Source organism: Sorghum bicolor, chromosome 10 (assembly GCF_000003195.3).
Source record: "Sorghum bicolor cultivar BTx623 chromosome 10, Sorghum_bicolor_NCBIv3, whole genome shotgun sequence".
Lineage (NCBI taxonomy): Eukaryota > Viridiplantae > Streptophyta > Magnoliopsida > Poales > Poaceae > Sorghum > Sorghum bicolor.
In genome coordinates, this window is record NC_012879.2 from 18,768,201 (window position 1) to 18,774,710 (window position 6,510).

Sequence of the window (6,510 nt, forward strand, 5' to 3'; positions counted from 1 at the left end):
TTTTCTCCCAAACGATCCTCATGCGATTGGGTGTGGGACTAGATAACACAAAGGACAACAGTTACACAAACAATGGGCCCAAGTATTTCAATGTTTTATTACTCAACCAATTTAACTTACAGCGGACCCATTAAACTTGCCCACGAGACTCCAAGAGCCTTCCTATCACTCATTATTACATTCCCATTGCGTATGGCTCTAGCCACACAGAGTCACAGACGCAGCTCCAGATCCAAGCCGTCGGCATTGTTGCCCTCCTCACCACTTCGATCACCACCATCCATCACCAGCATAGGCCTCTTGCCGTGGCGCCCATCTTCAAGTAACTGCCTGTTGTCTCCACGACTATTACCTCCAATGCCGGAGCCGAGCCGTAGGGTGAGATCAGCTTGCACAACCCCCGACTGATTCGCCGGGTAAGCATGGTGCGGGCTTGGCACAACAGCCGTCGCAGCATGGCATGGACATGACATGACAGTGTATGAATGAAACACCGTGCCGTAGATAAGCGGCGCCTGTGGTTGTGGCTGGATTTGGTGTTGTGCCATCATCCAGAAAGGCATGCTTGGACTCGGCAGTGCGAAGCGGGACGGCGCCCTCATCATCACCTGGCTAGTCATGGGGTAAATAAATGGAAAGGAAGTGGGGTAAGGTACAACAGCCACAGGCATACGGCTGGTGGCGCTTGGGGCCTGCACTGCCGCCGGCAGGCCGTGGTGACCGAAGCTTTCGTTGCCCATGGGATTCTGGCTGCGACTGTGGGTTCTGTAGTGTCCTGCCGTGGCTTCTTGTGTGGATGCCTATGTAGGAATAGGAATCTTTATAGGTGGAGGAAGGAGAGAGGAGGGTGGGGATAGTCAACTGTATGATGTCATAGTGTTGTACTGGCTTAGGTGCGGGTACGCGTGAGGTGTGTCTCCTATTCTTCAAAAAAAACTGACGTGTCTCCTTGTATCTCACCTTTTGGTCAAACTTCCGTTTCTACTCCTTTTCTAGGGTCGTGACATAGCCCATTTGCTGAGGCGCATCCAGACTACAAATTACTTCATATTTTGAAGTTCGAACACAAGTTAAGATGGCAATTAAAATGTATAGTTGTGTATAAAATTGAACTCAATCTGTCCAGTTCCAAACTATACTCGTTTTAAACCAAACTTGGGCTTTCAGAGATGCTGGTGCTAAAGTGCTGACTCATGGCTTCTACTTTCATCTGAATAGTAAGGTCTATTATGTGTGTTAACTGTATAACTTATTTTTTACAGAGATGCTCATGTTAGAAGCAGCTAAATCTAGAATAGTGACTGTTGATGCATTGAGAACTGGAGCTATAGCGATGAAAGCAATGCAAAAAGAGTTGTTGCTCAGGTGTGGATCATCACAATTAGTTTTCAATTTTGACATTTTCTTGCCAAATTATTCTTTGGTCTATTGGTAGTGGTAGTATCAGGATGTTGTATTATTCCGCTCTAACAAGCATCAACAGCTGCTATGATTTCTTCCTGTCATCAGTGTTGAAGCAAGTTCACTGTAATCGTGTCAATATGTATCTGCATGTAGTTGCATTTAGTCGTGGCATTGGTTTGTTTTTAGTAACACATGTTAGTTGCTTTAGCGTAGATTCAGGGCAGGCCGGTGATGTGCGAGGTTGTTGACACTTCTTAACACAATTACTAAAAATAGACTTTTAAACCTATCCCTAGCAACGACATCAAAATTACTTAACATTTACTTAGGCTAGGTTGTCATCCCTAACATGATGTAGAAGTGCTGGTATTAAATCTATATGCTTTTCTAGGAATAAATAAACAAAGATCCACAAGCGCACAGATAATACCGATGTAGCATTTTAACCAAGAGTATTCCACGTATCGTTATTTGAGCACTGCATGTAATCAATGGAGACCTTAACCATGTCTTTATCTATCTCTCATGCAGGGTAAGTGTCACATAGATAAATATATGAATATGAATAATAAGTGACAGAGGATAAATAAGAATTCATAGTCATAAGATAAACATGATAATCATCTCAATTAGAGTACTCTAAGTCTATAGCACTAGCATGGTATTAGGATAGTCTACAAGAATAAATCCTAAGTATTCTAACTATACTGTCAAAGCATACATTGATTAGTGCAAGTACACCTAGCATCATCACTAGAAAAGGTTATATCTATGCATTGTGATATTAGCAAGAAAGATCATGAACAGAGCAAGAACTTCCCTATAATAATGGTGCTCTACAATCCTTATAATCGAGAGAAGGAATACAAAGGACTCAACAGGACTGTCACTCCCACGATCTATCTCAAGCTCCAGGCTATAAGGGGTAATCGCACATAAATACGGTCTAGGCACCTCGCCTACACAATATCTATAACTTACTCATCGGCCTATTGAGTAAGCGCTATACGATCCTATGCATAAACATAATTCTAATCTAACTACGCTAAGCATATAATCAAAGTAGACTAAGAACAATATAACTGAGAACATAAGCAAATAGAATAAAGTCAATTCTGATATAATCAAATAGATCAAAGTCATATTCATAGTATCAAGAACTAATATAAATATAATAAAGAGAATAAGAGTTTACCAAGAACTATAGATTGATCCGGACTCCAAGATTAACTTGACTCCTTCTAGATCTAATCCAATGTAGCTATGCTAAAGAACTATAGAGATCTAATTGAGATGGTGGCTAAGAATCGTATAGAGACAGATCCATTTGAGGGACCCCTCTTTGTCTAATTCTTCTTCTCTTGATCGTCTCAGAGAATAATGAACTCCTCCTCCAGGGGGCAGTGTGGGGGTATAAACCCGTATACCCTTATGGCTAGGTTTGGGCCAGGAGAATTGGGGGCTTGATCCAACTGTTCGGAGTTTCACGCAAGGAAACAAGATGTGGAGATCAAGTAGGATTCTAGTCAATTAGAATAGGAATTAATATCGCATCATCTATGACAATTGTAACCGACTAGGATTAGTTGCCAGATCTATAACCCTGCCCTCTGGACTCTATAAAGAGAGGCAAGGGACCCCCCTTAGACAACACAACACAATTCAACACACCTCATATTAATACAATCAGACACAGGACATAGGTATTATGCCCACACGGCGGCCAAACCTGGATAAAATCCTTGTCTGTGTTTGCGTCACAACGAGTTTGAAGCATGTGCACCTGTCTGTCGATAAACTACTACGGTGGGTATACCCCAAGGTAGACTGCCGACTAGCTTTCGTCGATAGTGGCACGCCAGGTAGGGGGTGTGCGTACAGCTCTCTAGACAAACAAGATGGTCATCATCCCTGCTTCTGCTGCCGTGGCCGAAGGCCTCATGTTTACCGTCGGCCAGATCACCTGGACAACACACACCGGTGGCCTCACGACCACGACTTTGGAATAAAACTAGATCCGATCTGGGACAGCAAGGGTGGTAATCCTGACCACATCGACTTCGACCACCTCTGCTCTGATAACATTGACGGCCACACCGACAAGTCGTCCTCTGCTTCCCTGCTACAAGGGGAAACGAGTCGACAACTCCGACCTACTTGAGGCCATTGATCAGGCCAACCGCAGGCTCTCTGAGGTTTCTTATCTGGTGAATTCAATCTCAAGCCAGACCATCTGGACGGCGCCACTGGATTGTCGCAACTCCGCTCGGCCAACTCGTGTCACCACGCACGAATGGCTGGGGATGTCTTTGGCTATATCAGCCACCCCCGAAGGACGGACTGTTCGGTTCAAGGCAACCCCTCCAAATGGGAGCTTTCCTCATGGCCTGAGTAATGCGGCCGACTAGGTCTCGCGCTATACTCAGCATCTATTCAAGGTGATAGATCTATCACCGAGACAACCCGTGCGACTGGCACATCACTTCGTCAACATGGTCTCTGTCCATACTCTGCCGGAGGACAATACTGCCAGCACGAATTCAAGCACAGGCTCCATCCCTACCGAGGTCCTACACCCCAAGGACGAAGACTATGACTTGGATTTTCCCCCATATCCCCGGGCTTCCCACGCTTCCCAGTTTTCTCCCCTCACCGAGGAAATATGGTCCTCAATGTTAGCAACGACGAACCAGTCCTCGATGGAGAAACCGATGATCAAAGATAGCAGCGCGAGCAGCGCAACACCGATCGCGCCTAGCGATGGGCCAAAGAACAACAACGAGCTGGTCTCAAACAACCTCGACGATGCCTTCGACATGGTGGGGGACCAGCAAGTGTTCAAGACGCCGAGTGCTAACATAGCTGTCGCCGTGGTGAATCTCGATCGACTCCCAGACGCGCCAGAATGCCAGGGTGTCCGAACCAGCATACGGGCAAACCTGATCGCGGCCATGGGACAGACAGTAGATCTTCTCAGTAGGACCCAAGCCATCTCCTACACAGAGGTCACTTCTGACCAGACCCATCGAAGTCAGGCTTCACCACGGCCCAGCACACATCGCCACAGTCGCTTGCCCAACGATGACCGTGGAAAGGCGGCTCGTCGCGACGGCCGTGGTCGGGATGTTGGCCGCAACCGCGAGCAAAGGCACAGTCACGACCAGGAGGTAGACCAGGTGAGAAACCGCAATCTCTGGCATAATCTCTCCCACAAAGACACCTGCGAGCACATCAACAGACGCATCAACGATAGAGCTGCACACAAAAACATGCGTCGCATCGAGTACGATGCTGCACACGGCCCTCCTGGCTTAAAAGAATTCTCCTCACATCTCCGACAAGTCGTCTGGCGCACAATTTCAAACTTGAGAAGCTCAAAAAATATGACGGCAAAGAGAACCCCAAAAATTGGATCACCCTCTATGAGATAGTTGTCCGATCAGCAATGGGGGACGAACATGTGATGACAAATTACTTCTCGGTCGTGCTCGACCAAGCAAGTCACCAATGGCTCCTTGGCTTACCCAAAAATTCGTTTGATTCAAGGGAAGAGCTACGACAAGCATTCATCGACAACTTCATCGCTACCTGCGAGCAGCCAGGGAACAAATACGATCTCGAGAGGATAAGGGATTGTAGGAATGAACCCTTGCGAGATTCCATCCGACGTTTCTCGGATATGCGTCTCAAGATCCCGAAGATTTCCCACGATGAGGCGATTTCCGCCTTCATCAAGGGCCTTCTTTTCATGAAGCCCTAAGGAGTAAGCTATTGCGCAAGAGGCCGAGCACGGTCGCTGAGCTCCACGCCACAGCCAAAAATTATGCCGACGCTGATGACGCATAAAAGCTCATCAGAGAAGACGTTAGAGGAACCCAATAAAATGAGCAGCCTCCTCGACGGGACGACACCCGAGATAACTGCGGACCTTTCGACAACCGCAGCCTTTGGTGCAACGATAATCGTGACCACCGAGAAGGGTGGGACAGGTGCCGCGACCACCGTGATGATTTGTAGGGGTAAACGACCTCGCGACAATGACCACGAGGTCAAAACAGTCAAGCGGTTCACTGGTCGACGAGATTATCTAGAGGACTGCAATAAAACTTTGAAGGGGCCATGCCAACTTCATCCCAAGTCCAACCACACAATGGAGGAGTGCCGCGTCCTCAAAAGCATCTGTACACAGCACGCCGTTCAAGGGGACACCGCCAAAACAGCAGGGAAGCGCGACAGGCGCAACCAAGAAGACGCGGACAAAGACTAGGACAGAGACCCGCGCCACCAATACGCTAACCCAACCGACGTTTTCCACTCCATCTTTGGAGGAAAAGTCTCAATTGAATCCAAGAGGGAGAGGAAACTCCTCAAGAGAGCCTGTCTGAACATGGACAGCTCCGACGGCCTGGTGACCGATTCAATGTTTCCCCCCTAGTCTCACCGAGAGATATCCTTCAGCAGACAGGATCAATGGGCTGCCATCCCTAAGCTAGGACGTTTTCCACTAATATTGGACCCATGCATTAATAGCATCAGATTCGAACACGTGCTCGTAGACAATGGCAGCTCCATCGACATCCTGTTCCGCAACAGCCTGCCTGCCCTCAAGCTAACCCAAGCACAGCTGAAACCGTATGAAGCTCAATTCTGCGGTGTCCTACCGGGTCAAAGTTCAATCCCTCCCGGCCAGATAACATTGCCCATACATTTCAGAACACCAGATCACTTTTGCACAGAGTTCATAAACTTCATGGTCGCCAACTTCGACAGAACATACCACGCCATTCTAGGCCGTCCTTCACTCAACAAGTTTATGGTAGTTCCAGACTATTCATATTTGGTCCTCAAGATGCCAACCGAGAAGAGTGTCCTAACCATCAGGGGCAACGTCTACACAACATACACCTGTGAGGAGGAAAGATTCAAGGTCATCGAAGCCATCGACCTCTCGATTCGTATGGCAAAAACTGTGTCTCAAGCATCACAAGCTCCGTCCGACCAGCTCGAAGTACCCGAGCAGCAGACCCCAAGGAAGAACATCAAGTCCATGGAACACAAGGAAGTCCGACTGGTCGACAGTGATCCCAAGAAGACGGCTCTCATTGG